Source organism: Balaenoptera physalus (assembly GCF_965194825.1).
Source record: "Balaenoptera physalus genome assembly, chromosome: 6".
In the NCBI taxonomy this organism is placed as follows: domain Eukaryota; kingdom Metazoa; phylum Chordata; class Mammalia; order Artiodactyla; family Balaenopteridae; genus Balaenoptera; species Balaenoptera physalus.
The window spans coordinates 117,608,190-117,623,384 of NC_138885.1; the positions used below are offsets into that span (position 1 = coordinate 117,608,190).

A 15,195-nucleotide genomic window follows, 5' to 3' on the forward strand; every position below is an offset into this window, starting at 1 on the left:
GAGTCATCTTCACGTCTCAACTGTTCCATACTCAACATTCGCGCCCCCCTCCCACCCATCGCGTCTTTCCTAGGAATGACTAGTTGTAAACTTTTCATAAAATCGTCCTGGGCAATTTCCTACACCGAGGCCACCGTTCAGGACGGAAGAGTGGCGCTCCCCTCCCCCTCCCAGGCTGGAGTCCCGCCCCTCCCCTTTCAGGTTAACCCAGGGACCCAGGCGGCGCGCCTGGAGAGAAAAACATCCAGCAGTCAGGTCAAACCACATGTGACAAAGCAAAGCAGAAACCGTGGCACAAGGAATAGGGCATGGGTTTCTGTTTCTTTTGGGGTTCTGCTCTACAACATCAGCGACAGAAAAGAAAGAAGGAAAAAAAAAAAAACACCCCACCTCCGACTCTAACTTTGTGGAATTTCCAAAGCGAGGGGCTCGGAGAATGCGAGGCCGTGCTAAGAACGAGCCCCGGCGCGGGCCTCACCGCGCACGGACAGCGCACGTGAAGGGCAGGCCCTAACCCAGCGCCCGCGGGCCTCTGGCAGCCCCCAACTGTCAAGGACCCGGCGACCTCCGGCGACCCCCGAAGGCGCGCCCCACCCCGTTCCGAACACCGGCCCCCGTGGGCAAGGTCCCCCTGGGGAGCAGCGCCCAGGACGCGAATCTGGGGGCACCCCTCCCCCCAGCCCGGGAGCAACAGGTCTGCAGCCTCCCCAGGCCGCGCTCCGCAGACCCGGCCCGACCAGGGACGCCCCCCGTCCGCCGAAGTCGCCCCCAGCCCGCACTCCTCGCCCGGGCTGGGGAGCTCCCGACTTCCTTGACGGTTTCTGCGGCTCAAGAACTGAGCCGCCCAGGGCCCGCGCCGCCGCGCTTCCAGCCGGCCCGGGGCTGGCCGGCCCGCGCCCGGGGATGAATGGGGCTCCCCTCCCCCCACGGGGGATCCCGCGGCGGCGCACGTCCGTCCAGCCAACCCCGGGTTGGGCAGACAAAGGGGCACCGGGGGACAAATCGAGCGCTTCCCCAAACTTGCCGGCCGCCTCCCCCGCCCCGAAACAAAGGAGCCCCCCAGCCTCCGCCCGCCCCCAACGCGCCGGCACTTTGGGGAGCAGCCAAAACGGGGTATTGTGCAGCCTGCAGGGAGCGCGCCGCACCCCAGCCCAAGCCCGAGAGACACTTGGGGACCTGCCCCTCCAAAGCCCCGGAGGCGGACGGAGCGTGCGGGCGCCCCAGGCCGCCGGCCTGACCCCGGAGGGAGGGAACCGCCGGCCCCCATGCGGGACAAGTTGGCGTCCCCCCCCGCCCCACCCCGCGCCCGGCCAGCCGGCCGGCCGAGCCCCGCGCACTCACCTCGCCGCGAGCAGCGCAACTTGCGGCGGCGCCGCCGCCCCGAACCTCCCTCCGGCCGGCCGTCGCCGAGCCCGGGCCGTGCCGCGGCCGAGGAGGGCCCGGCACCCGGAGCAGCCGCGCGCCGCCCCCGCCCCGCCCCCGCCCCGCCCCCGCCCCGCCTCAGCCGAGTTCCCGTGAGGCGCGAGCGCTGGAAAGTTTCGGTTGCCGAATGGCGGCCGAATGGCGGCCGAATGGCGGCCGAATGGCGGCCGAATGGCGGCCGAATGGCGGCCGAGGGCGCGGCGGCGGCGGCGGCGGCGGCGGCGGCGGCGGCGGCGGCGGCGGCGGCGGCGGCGGGGCGGCGGCGGCGGCGCTGGCGGCACCTCGCTCCCGAGCGCAGAGAGTGCGGGGGGGTGGGGGGGGTTGGGGCGGGAGCGGTGGCGGCGGCAGAGGGCGGGACGGCAGGAGGGACCGGCACGGGCAGTGACCTCCGGGGGGAGCGGCCGCCAGCGCGCCGACCCCGGCCGGGAGGACTGCCAGGGAGGCCGCCTCCGCCGCCGGGCCGGCCCCTCCCCCCACGGCCCCCAGCCCGCACCCTCCCCCACCGCCGGGGAACGGGAGCCCGAGTCCTCCCCCCCGACACACCCCCCACCCACACGCCCGGGGGGGAGGGGCGCGTCCCAAGCCGGTCCCTCCCCCACGGAGGGTGAGGCCACCAGGCCTGCCCTCCCCCACAGCCAAGAGGGGGAGAGTCCGCCCCCAACACAGCCCCTCCCCCAGGGCTCCAGGGAAGACTCGCGTCCTGAGCCGCCCCGTCCCCACGGCGGGGGAACCTGCAACCCTCCCCCGTCCCTCACCCCTGACTCTGCTCTCCCCGCCGCGCCCGGGGTGGCTGAAGGGAACCCGGGTCTCCCTAGTGTATCCGAACCCCGTCCCTTCCTCGTGGCCTCCATGCGGGCGGAAGGAGACGCAGGCCTGTGCCCACCCCGTCCCAGGCCCGGACCCAGCCAGGAGGGGACAGGAGCCCGGTCACCAGCACCGCGGTTTCCAGGGGAGGGGGGAACCGGGCCACCGCTCTGTTACCCTCCCCCACCTCCAAGAAGCAGCCGCCCAGCTGCCCTAGCAGAACCCCTGCAACCTGCCTGAGGACGCCGCTTCCTCAAAATCGGCGGCCGGCAGGGCACCCCAATGGTCTCCTCCCCTCCCCGGAAAAGTGGGGGCCCAGGGGGGAGCCTCGACCTTTGCAAAATGCCTCCAGCGAAGAGCCGGCAGTGCGTGGGGAGAAAGAAACTCGGGCCCAGCGGGGTGGAGGCTCCCGGCGGGGGCAGGGGGAAGAAGCCGGGCGCTTGGGCCTTCTCACCCCCGCCCCCGCCCGGAGGCGTCGGGCCTCGGGCCCCAGCCAAGTGCTAAGGTTGCCGCAGCTCGCTCGGCCCAGCTCTGGTGAACCCGAGGCCCCAGCGCTCCTGCCTCCCCTCCTGCTTGGCGACAACTGCCCCCCACTCGAGGCCTGAGTTCACTTAAACAAACATCTGCACCCACCCGCCGGCACCTTGGGTGTCTGCTTTGCCGAATATTTTAGAATAAGTTTGCCCCTCCCTTTGGCGTATAAGGAGCTTCGCCCCAAGAGCCCAGTACACACTCAGCGTTTTACACTGGCACCTCACTTGCTCCTTGCTGGGACACCGGGCCATTTGCTGTACTGGTTGTGCGGAGAGGGGGCCCGAAGTGAGTGTTTAAGGGGCTGGTCCTCCATCAAAAAGGCAGACTAAAAATTATGCTGCCAAATATTGCTGTGAAACGTCAGTGATGTAAAACGACGGTTGCTGCACATTATTATTAGAGCACATCAATAAAAGATACACTTACACAGTCTCCATAATTGTGAATCAGCAGAATAGATTTTGCCTTATTTTGTATCAGTTGCCATTCAAGGCCCCCCAAAAGGACGTGGTGGGACCTTCCCTTGAGCTTGCCCGTCGTTGCTCCCGGGCTCCCTGGGCTTGTGAGGACTGATGCTGAGGTATTAACAGGCAATCGAAAAACCAGGGGGGGCAACAGAAAACCCGAGCGAGCTCCTGATGCAACCCTGCCCGGGTTACACGTGCTTCCCTTCCCCCACCGCCTGCTGATGGGAGCGCTGCGTTTTTTCCGCCTGTAGGGTCACATTGTGGTTGATTGATTCTCCTTTCGCCTTGCTCAGTCATTCAGATTTGGAAAGTAAATAACAAGTTGACAGCATTACAGCTTTCGCCTTTACAGGGACACGGCCCCCGGCTACCGCACACTCTCGAGTAGCCGCGCAGCCAAACTGGCCCTCTGGCTTGCCAGCCGTGCTTGTCCTTAGCTGCTTGGAAATTCCGAACTGAACACGATGAAAAGGTTCCTTGGTATGTTTTGATTACTTGGCAGACGCCAATCATTTAAAGTATGAGAAAGTGGTGGAAATCCTCGCTTCCAAACTAGGACCCGGTGTGACCACTTTTTTTACAGCTGGTCTTCCGTAGCTAACAATGCGAGGGAGCTTGGAATCCATCTTGCCTGTTTGATCGTGTCCCAATAATCCCAATGATCTTCTTGCAAGTAAGGAGTCGAGCACTTTTACCACAGACTCCTAGGAGCCCCCAGGGACTCTGTAAGACCTCAGACAGGAAACGCGACCCCCTACATTTATCCTAATAACACCGAGAAATTCCACCTTCTGAATGCTAGACGGGTGGTAGGAACGTGTTAAATTAGACTATTTTATTTCATCTGTTTTGCAGATTTTTCGAATGGTGTAAGAAAAGAGGAGAAAAAGCACATTAAAGTAGAGCAGGAAAGGAGCTAGTGCGTTCTGACAAAAGTATAAAGGTTAATTTGGAGGCCGTGAGCAGCAACGATCTACACAGGTATCCACTGCACAATATCTATATTCCAAACAAGTATTTTTGGTTGCTGACTGCAGGGGGCTGGAATACAAGAATCCGCTCGCAACAAATGCTATCAGTATTCCCCCTAAACAGTAGCCAAATGTTTAATAAAAAGGCAGCAGGAACCCGCACAAATATAGTCAGCTAATTTTTGACAAAAGAGCAAAGGTATTTCAATGGAGAAAGAATATCCTTTTTAACAAATGGTGCTGGAACAACAGACATCCATAGACAAAACAAACAAAAAAATTAATCTAGCCCAGACCTCAAGGCTTTTCACGGAAACTAACTTAAAATTGATCATGGGCCTAAAAGTCAAAAGCAAAAACATAAAACTCCTAGAAGATAATGTAGGAGAAAATCTAGACGACCTTGGGTTTAGCAGTGAGTTTTTAGATACAACACCAAAAACATGATCCGTGAAAAAAATAAAAACTGCTGAATTGGACTTACTGAAATTAAAAACTTCTGCTCTGCAAAAGACACTGTTAATGAAAAGACAAACCACAGACTGGGAGATATATTTGCAAAATCCATATCTGATAAAGGATTATATCCAAAATATGCAAAGAACTCTCAAAACTCAACAATAAGAAAACAATACAGAATAAAACTGGGCAAAAGATCTGGGGAAAAAAACTCACCAAAGAGATATACAGATGGCAAACAAGCATACGAAAAGATGCAGAATATCACATATCACAATGAAAACGCACATTAAGACAAAATATGGGGAATTCCCTGGCAATTCAGGGGTTAGGACTTGACGCTTTCATTGCCAGGGCTGTGTTCTGTCCCTGGTCTTGGGACTAAGATCCCACAAGCCACGCAGCTCGGCAAAAAATCAAATGCTAACAGGGTGCTGAGCAACAGGAACTCTTCCGCGTTGCTGGTGGGAATGCGAAACGTAAGACCACTTTGGAAGACAGTTTGGCAGTCTCTTACAAAGCAAAACATACGATCCAGCAACCATGCTCCTAGGTGTTTACCCAACTAAGTTGAAAACTTATGTCTGCACAAAAACCCGCACAGGAATGTTCAACAGTTTTACTCACCAAACACCGAAAGCAACCAAGATGGTCCTCAGTAGGTGAATGGATAAACAAACTGTGGCACATCCACACAATAGAATATCATTCTGCAATAAAAAGAAATGAGCTATCAAGGCATGGGAAGACAAGGAGGAACTTTAAATGCCTATCACTAAGCGAAAGAGGCCAATCTGAAAAGTCTACATACTGTATGAGTCCAACTCTACGGCATTCTAGAAAAGGCAAAACTGAAAAGATCAGTGGTTGCCAGGGGTTCTGGGGATGGGAAAGAAGGGACGCATATGGGGAACACAAGGGATTTTCAGGGCAGTCAATGGATTCTGCATGATACTGTAGTGGCAGATACATGACATTTTGCATTTGTCCAAACAGGTAGACCTGTACAGAAACGGAAGTGAACTCCAATGTCAGCTGTGGATTTTATCAATATTGATTCATTCATTGTAACAAATGTACTACTGTTACACAAAAGATGTTAACACTGGAAATGGTGTGTGGGAGGAGGAAAATTGGGAACTCTCTGTACTATATGCTAAACCGTTCTGTACATCTAAAACTGCTCTTTAAAAAAAAGTCTATTATTTAAAAAAAAAAAAAAAGACAGTAGGAAGAGGTGTTAAACTTCTCGTGAGAATTACTGCCCAGTTTTCATGGAATCCAATATGTAATTTCATCGAGGCCCATCTAACGGCTCCTAACACATAGGCCAATATTTGTTTGCATGACTGGCCTACTCAGAAAGGCCTGCGAGTCCAGGAGTCGTGTGCTCCATGCCGCAGTGGCCTCTCGGTGATGTTTGCAGAGCATGTCTCAGCTGTGAGGAAGCATCTGCCACAAGCTTCTCGTATGAAACAAAGAAGAGGGGTGTGCTCGCCAACTTCACTTACAACCCTCTGGCCGAGGTTTGCTTTGGGGCTTGCTCCTACTTTTCCTCAGGGAGACTGGAACCGAAACTACAAAGGGAGATGGTTGTATCAGGTGGTAGCACGTGGTGAACGCACTTGGAGAAGTAAACAGGAGTGAGGACAGAGATTTCCATCACCTGCCTGCCGTGGATGTGAGATGAGGTGGGTGGTCGCCCCTTCTGCTCCCCTTGACCTGGGTAGGCATCCAGTCTTTTTTTCAAGATAGGATGAATTGTGTCTCCCGCCTCAAATTCATATGTTGAAGTCCTAACCCCCAGCACCTTAGCATGCGACTATTTTTGGAAAGACGGCCTTTAAAGGAGTAAATAAATCAAATGCAGTCATTAGGGTGACCCTTCCTTATCCAATCTGACTGGTGTCCTTATAAGAAGAGGAGACTGGGACACAGACATGCACAGAGGGAAGACCGTGTGAAGACACAGCAAGGAGGGAGGACTCGGGAGAAACCCACCCTGCCGACACCTTGACTTGAACTTCCAGCCTCCAAGACTGTGAGAAAATAAGTTCTGTTTGTTTCTCATTCTTTTTGGCTACGCCGAGTGCAGGATCTTAGCTCCCCGATCAGGGATCGACCCCGTGCCACCTGCATTGGGAGTGCAGAGTCTTAACCGCTGGACCGCCAGGGAAGTCCTAATAAATTTCTGTTATTTAAACCACCCAATCTTCGGTGCTTTGTTATGGCAGCACGAGCAGCAAATGCATGTGAGTTATTGCTGTTTCTTTTCTATTTGGAATGTCACATTCACTTCACATCCTTTGAATACTGAAAACACCTCACATTGGGCATGGGGATGTTCGTGCACAGTGTCGAATTTGATCCTCCCAGTAATACTGGAGGGCAGGGATTTTTATCTCCAATGCTCAGAGTAAAAGACTTGGCCCAAGAGGTTAAAGGATTGAGAGGAGGGGGTTTGTAAGCACTTCTACGCCCCAGACCTTCTTTGGCAAGTTACTGACTATATTGATTACCACTGCATAAATACATAAAATAATATACATAAGATTACAAGGAAACTCGATTCTGTAAAAATATAGTTAAATTAAAAAAAGAAATTCCAATGTCATAATACATGTGCTTCTTTCTCAGTACTTCCAATCATAAGCTCTAGAGGTGGTACTAATAACTTCTGTCATTTCAAAGTAGTGGTGGGTACAAATAAAATCTGCTTCAACTCTAACCTGCTCTGAAAATACATCAGACTTCTCTTGGTGACAAATTGGTAACAAATCAAAGATACAGTTAATGCTACTGTCATCTCCTCTATAGTCATAGTTGTCAGAAATGCTCAATTTGGGTTAACTGCAGAGGTTTTCCCCATCCATATTCATGGACCCCCTGCAATCTCTCCCTGGGACCTTCCTGCCAAGGGAGGAAGTGCAAGCTGCATCCCATGACTCTCTATGGCCCTTCTGCCTACCTAGACTCATCCATGCCACCACCATGGACCCCCTCCCATGGCTCATGGGCTGGGACCCTAGAGTGAGATGACTTTAAGGGGATGCCAAAAACTTACTCATCCAGATAAGTAATACGTGCTTCCCTGGTGGCGCAGTGGTTGAGAATCTGCCTGCCAATGCAGGGGACACGGGTTCGAGCCCTGGTCTGGGAAGATCCCACATGCCGCGGAGCGACTAGGCCCGTGAGCCACAATTGCTGAGCCTGTGCGTCTGCAGCCTGTGCTCCACAACAAGAGAGGCCGCGATAGTGAGAGGCCCACGCACCGCGATGAAGAGTGTTTATTTTGACAAAATTCAACACCCATTTATGATAAAAACTCTCCAGAAAGTGGGCATAGAGGGAACCTACCTCAACATAATAAAGGCCATATATGACAAACCCACAGCAAACATCATTCTCAATGGTGAAAAACTGAAAGCATTTCCTCTAAGATCAGGAATGAGACAAGGATGTCCACTCTCACCACTATTATTCAACATAGTTCTGGAAGTCCTAGCCACGGCAATCAGAGAAGAAAAAGAAATAAAAGGAATACAAATTGGAAAAGAAGAAGTAAAACTGTCACTGTTGGGCTTCCCTGGTGGCGTAGTGGTTGAGAATCTGCCTGCCAATGCAGGGCACGCGGGTTCGAGCCCTGGTATGGGAAGATCCCACATGCCGCGGAGCGACTAGGCCCGTGAGCCACAATTGCTGAGCCTGCGCGTCTGGAGCCTGTGCTCCACAACAAAAGAGGCCACGATGGTGAGAGGCCTGCGCACCGCAATGAAGAGTGGCCCCCGCTTGCCACAACTAGAGAGAGCCCTTGCGCAGAAACGAAGACCCAACACAGCCAAAAATAAGTAAATAAATGAAGTTTTAAAAAAAACAAAAAAAATGATGCAACTCATTTGAGCAGCTAAAACAATTAAAAAAAAAAAAAAAAACTGTCACTGTTTGCGGAAGACATGATGCTATACATAGAGAATCCTAAAACTGCCACCAGAAAACTGCTAGAGCTAATTAATGAATATGGTAACGCTGCAGGATACAAAATGAATGCACAGAAATCTCTTGCATTCCTATACACTAATGATGAAAAATCTGAAAGAGAAATTATGGAAACACTCCCATTTACCATTGCAACAAAAAGAATAAAATACCTAGGAATAAACCAAAAAAGAAAAACAAACAAACAAAAAAACTGGTAAATGAAAACAACATTTAAAATTGTGTTGTCATTAGAGTATACACAAAGTAATTGAAGCTGTAGGTATAGAAGTGATTGCCTTGAGAAGACATGTATAATAAGGAAAGGAAGAAAGGAAGGAAGGAAAGAAGGAAGGAAGGAGGGGAAGAAGGAAAGGAAGAAGGAAGGAAGAGAAGGAAGGGAAGGAAAGGAGAGGTCTTCAAAAATAGGGAGATTTAAGTGGCATTTAAGTAAACCTGCCAAAGGGAGCAGTGGCAATCAAGGGACCTGAGTATTAATTAGGAATGACTGATCACGTGAGTCCCATGAGGGTAGGGATCACATCTGCTTCTCATTTCTGGAGCAGAGCACCTAGCACAGTACCTGGCCAGTAGATGCTCCATTCGCAATTGTCCAGTGTTGTCCGTGGGGCAGGAAAGCTACAAATACCATTGGCTGCGGCAACTGGGTGACTGGGGATGTGTGCAAGCTGGATGGCAGGCAGTGAGTAAAGAAATGAATAGGGAACAGAAGTGCCCTTGACCGGTGGGGAGGGCCGCGTTGTGCACCCCTCTGCTCTCGCTGCAGGGAGATGGCTTAGCGACTTCTCCTGGGGAGGTTCCTGGCCTCCATAATCTGCAGGAAGCCCTCTCAGAGTCAGTGGGCGCCCCTTGCCTCCAGGGCCCTGCAGACCCCACAGCGCAGTCCTAATAACCTGACAGTAACACCCAGCCAAGCCCAGTCAATATACACCACCAGAGTCTGTACAATGACCTTTAACATCCAGGATGGACCAGACTTTCAAGACTGAGTTGTCAACAGTGAGACACCAGTGGTTGTGGATTTCCATGCACAGTGATGTGGTCCCTGCAAGATCCTGGGGCCAAGGTTAGAGAAGGTGGTGGCCAAGCAGCATGGAAAGGTGGTGATGGCCAAGGCGGATATTGATGACCACACAGACCTCGCCATAGAGTATGAGGTATCAGCTGTGCCCACCGTGCTGGCCATCAAGAATGGGGATGTGGTGGACAAGTTTGTGGGCATCAAGGATGAGGACCAGCTGGAGGCCTTCCTGAAGAAGCTGATTGTCTGACAAGCAGGGAAGCGTCCTGACTGCCCCTGCCCACCTGGGCCCCGTGGTCCCGGGGGACCCAGGTAGAACTCATAGCCCTTCTGTGCCGGCCCTTCCTACCTCCTTCCTCTGCCTGGCCCCTGTGGGTCCGTGCTTTGGAGACCAGGCCTCCAAACACAGGAGCCTCAAGTGCTCCCAACCTGGCTGACCGCCAGGGTGGCCGCCCAAGGAGCGGTGCCGCCACCGAGCTGGGACAGCCGTCTCCTCACCCACTCTCTGCTCCTTCTAGGGCTTGTTGCCGTGCTCCCAGGATGCTGGGACAGAGTCCCGGGGCCAGCCTGCAGTAACAGCTTGGTCTCCCTGCTCCCTTCTGATCTGAACCCCGGTGCCTGGCTCATCTGCCTCCTGCATTTTTCTTTCCTGCTGCTGTTTTGTAAAAAAAAAAAAAAAAAAACAGAAGAAGCAAAAAAGAAACCCAGGGCTTCCCTGGTGGCGCAGTGGTTGAGAATCTGCCTGCTAATGCAGGGGACACGGGTTTGAGCCCTGGTCTGGGAAGATCCCACATGCCGCGGAGCAACTGGGCCCGTGAGCCACAATTACTGAGCCTGCGCATCTGGAGCCTGTGCTCCGCAACAAGAGAGGCCGCGATAGTGAGAGGCCCGCGCACCGCGATGAAGAGTGGCCCCCGCTTGCCGCAACTAGACAAAGCCCTCGCACAGAAACAAAGACCCAACACAGCCATAAATAAATTAATTAATTAATTACAAAACAAAAACAACCCATAGAATACAGTACCAACAGCAGACCCTAATACAATCCACGGTCGTTGGTGATAACGATGTGTCAATGTAGGTCCATTTATTGTAACAAATGTACCACTCTGGTGTGGGATGTTGATGATGGGGAAGGCTGTGCATGTGTGAGGGCAGGGGGAGTATATGAGAAGTCGCTGTACTTTCTACTCATTTTGCTAATGTTTTGTTATTTGTAATTTCTTCTTCTAAAAAAAAGAGGATATTAAAAAAAAAAAAAGAAATGAGTTATCAAGCCATGAAAAGACACGAAGGAACCTTAAGTGCATATTGCTAAATAAAAGAAGCCAATCTGAAAAGGCTGCATACTGAATGACTCCAACGATATGACATTCTGGGAAAGAAAGTAAAGAGATGTGATAGTCAGGGGTCAAGGGTCAAGGCGGGGTGAGGAAGTGATGATTAGGTGAAACACAGGAGATATTTAAGGCAGTGAAACTATTCTGTAGGATACCGTATTGATGGACACATGACATTATTTGTCAAAACCTACGGAACTGTATAACACAAAGAGCGAATCCTAATGCAAACTATGGACTTTAGTTAGTAATGGTATATGAATATTGGTTCATCAATTGTACTAAATTGTAACTGCACTAAGGCAAGAGAACTAAGAGAGAACTAAGAACCGCACTAAGGAGAAACTGTGAGTGGGAAAAGGAGAGGATATATGGAAACTCTCTGTACTATCTGCTCAATTTTCTTTTTTTTAATTTTATTTTACTTTATTTCTTTATTTCTTTATTTTTGGCTGTGTTGGGTCTTCGTTGCTGCACGCGGGCTTTCTCTAGTTGTGGTGAGCGGGGCCACTCTTTGTTATGGTGCACAGGCTTCTCATTGTGGTGGCTTCTCTTGTTGTGGAGCACAGGCTCTAGGCGCACAGGCTTCAGTAGTTGTGGCACGCGGGCTCAGTAGTTGTGGCTCACGGGCTCTAGAGCGCAAGCTCAGTAGTTGTGGCACATGGGCTTAGTTGCTCTGTGGCATGTGGGATCTTCCCAGACCAGGGATCAAACCCGTGTCCCCTGCATTGGCAGGAGGATTGTTAACCACTGCACCACCAGGGAAGCCCTATCTGCTCAATTTTCTGTAAACCTAAAACTGCTTTAAAAAATTGTTTATTAATTTTGTAAAAAGTGCAACCCATGGCTTGACCAGTTCTGTATATACCACTTTCTTAGGCAGTAAATTATCTTTGCAGAGCGCCTTTGGGCAACAAGCAATGATGCAGCATAGCCCACATAGACAGAAGGGTTTTGAAGACAACAAGCCTTCAAACTCATCCCCCCACTAGAGTGTGAGCAGGAATGACAGAAGGGGGAACAGAATGTGGTGTGTGGAACCCTGGGTCCCCCTTTTAGCTACAATCAAGGAGTCACTGAGCACATGAAGGCAGCCTCGCAGGGGTAGCACCGCTCTAAGAAACAAGCGACACTTCTGACTTGTTTTACCCAAATAACTTAAACAAGCAAATAATAACCAAGTGATTCATCCTACATGATCTTCAGTTTTCCCATTGATACAACTGACAGTATTATGCATTATAGATGCTGCTGTGTTGTTTTCAAGCCTTCCTTGAAAGCCTTCACAAAAACGTCAAAACATCCTCGCATATGATACTGATGATAAGGAAGTGGATATGTGTGATCACATATGAGATATCTTATTAAGGGAAGTGTGGGAGGGTTCTTCTTTAGAATATTTTCAAAAAGCTCTTCTAAACACTAGATATATTTTTTATTACTTTTACTGCTGTTATTCTCCTACTTGTTACCTGAAGTTTTGTCTAAGGACCGCAGGGGTTTTCTTAACCTTACAAGTAAGTTTCTGTTGAGTAGAACCTCGTCATGCTACTTGTTGCTATTGATAGAGTTTGTTAAGCCAACAGTGAAAGCAATCTGTCCTCTCAATGCATGGTAGCACTTCAATAGTGGAGATTCTGGAATGAATTTTAAAATCAGAGATGAGAAGCATTTCCCCCACCCACCTGGGATTGGAAAGAGAAAATTCAGTAAGACAAAACAGGATGCAGAGCTTAAGAAGTGGGTTAGAGCCCACGAAGTTCTAAGAATCACAACTGTTGAAGAAATATTAAGCAGACCAGAAAATTAGTGAAATGAGTCCAGGTTGAGTGAGACTGAATGCTTTCCCCAAGTCCCACATGGTAACTGCCTTTTTTCTTCTGTAGGGGGAGAAAGAATTGGGAAGAGATTTCAGATTTCTAGAGATTCCCTTGAATAGTTCCTACTGGACTGCTCACTGGGACAATATTCTTTTTCCTCCCCAAGGTGGCCATATGCAGCAGCAGTTCACCCCATCCATTCACTCTCATCACTTAGAATGGAGTTGTCCCCATGCAAACATCGAGCAATGGCACCGTGAGAATTGATAGGCTCATGAAAGCAAGGCTGATGGGAGCCCTGGGGTGCACCCCCAAACTAAAAGGACTCAGGTTGCAAGACCTGTCACTTAACAGTCACAGCAGGATATATTTTTTGGTAATTGAAGCCTAATTTGGATTGTGTTTTTGGAAAACGATAACATTAGTTTTCTAAAAACTAGAAAATTTGTTAGGGGGGAGTGGTGGCTCTCTCCAACTCCACTTTGAAGCTAAAATGGCAAACTGTTTGGAATACAAACTTTTCCTTCCCGTGGATTTATGTAGTAGATGTTTCTAAATGACTGGCAAATACATAGAATTCATACAAAGTTAGAGGCAAAAGGGTGCTCCAGAACCCTCTGGTTGAATCTCTTCACTCTATAGTTGAGGAGAATGAGGTCCAGAGAGGCTAAGTGTTATGCCCAAGGGCACACAGCTGGCTCACAAGACGAGACTTGAATCCGGATTGCCTTATGTACTGGCCAGTGCTCTTCCCTCTCTACTGTGCTCTACTTCCCAGCACCACAAGAGGACACCTACTGTGTCTTGCAGAATCTAGACTATTTTTTGAAAGCTTGGAACTAAACTTGTGACTAATTAGAATACAGTGTTCCACCACCTTTAAGTCACCAGCTAAAATCCACTGCTCCCCGTCGCAGCACGCCCGAGGCCTTCTGGGTAACCAAAGAAAGATTATTGTCTCAACTCAGTTCTCTGTGTCTAGGTACCCACAAAATGGAAATCACTTTACTTGGGGAAGAGCAAGAGGACAAGATGAGATGAAAAGGAAGCATGTTTAAAATGGATAAAAGGAGGCACTTTTTCCCCACTACACACAATTGAACTGGGGAACTCACTGCAGCAGGATATTAAGATCAATGGTGAAGATTTGTGTTTTAAAAGATTAGACATTTCACATGCATATCATCAACAGCGACACTCAATGGGATGAAAGTAAGATGGATGAAAGTTCTCAAGCTTCAGTGCATAAGTTGATCACCAACTGGGTCAGGTGAAAAGAAAAAAAGTTGTCTACTGGATTAAAATTTCACAGAAAGGCAGATCTGGGGGGTTCCAGTCATTGCTGCTGTGTAACAAACCACTCCAAAGTAGTGGTGTGAACCAACAGGCATTTTATTATGCACATGGATACGGTGGATCAGGAATTTGGAGAGGGCACAGCAGGGATGGCTTGTCTCTGATTCATGACATCTGGGGCCTCAGTTGGGAAGACTTGAACAACTAGGAATGACTTGAGGTTGGGGGCTGGAATCATCTGGAAGCTTCTTTACCTAACCTGGGATGACTTGAAGGCTCACTCAGCTGGGACTGTCAAGTGGAGCATCTATATGTAGGTGTCAAGAGGGAGTGTCCCAAGAAAAAGCACTTCCAAAAAACAAGTGTCCCAAGAGACCCAGGTAGAAACTACACGGCCTTTTATGACCTATCCATGGAAGTTTTAGAGCATCACTTCCAACACAGTCCATGGGTCAAAACCGTCACAAGCCCACTGAGATTCAAGAGGAGGAGACTTAGGACCGCCTACATCCCTCCCCTATGGGGAATGGCAAGATCACATTGCAGAAAAACCTGTGGGATGGGAGAGGTTTTCGCAGCCATCTTTGGAAAATGCAATCCCCCAGGGAAGTGGTGGGTGATGTGAGGTTACAAGAACACACAATCTAGTGGAAAAAACTGACATATGAACAGAGAATCACAGTACAATAAAATAAATTTCAAGGTAGTTATTTCCCCCTCTTTTACAAGAATTCTTTTTTTTTCCCTTTGATAAGAGTCATCACATTAAAATTTTTTCATTCATTGTCTGTCTTCTACTAGATTGGAATCTCCATGCATTTAGTTTCCTACTGTAACCCCTGTGCCTAAAACACTACCAAGCCCCAAATAGGCACTCAATAAATATTTGCTGAAAGAGTACATGAGTAAAGTGCTGTAATAGAGAAGTAGTGGGAGGGCTGTGGGAGTACAGGCAATAACAAAGCACTCAGCTTGACAGAAATGACATTTGAGTGGGTCTTGAATGCTCTTGAAGGATAAACAACAATTTTTCTGGTGGAAAAAAAAGGGCATAAATTTTTCTCC

General features: G+C 50.1%; 1 pseudogene across 1 annotated transcript; it reads left to right on the forward strand.

Moving 5' to 3' along the window:
• The first annotated feature begins 1,560 nt into the window (after positions 1 to 1,560).
• On the forward strand, positions 1,561 to 9,994 carry LOC309662933 (thioredoxin, mitochondrial pseudogene; annotated as a pseudogene). The gene is made up of 2 exons: positions 1,561 to 1,566; positions 9,433 to 9,994. The product of its transcript is annotated as a thioredoxin, mitochondrial pseudogene (transcript).
• Positions 9,995 to 15,195: the final 5,201 nt, after the last annotated feature.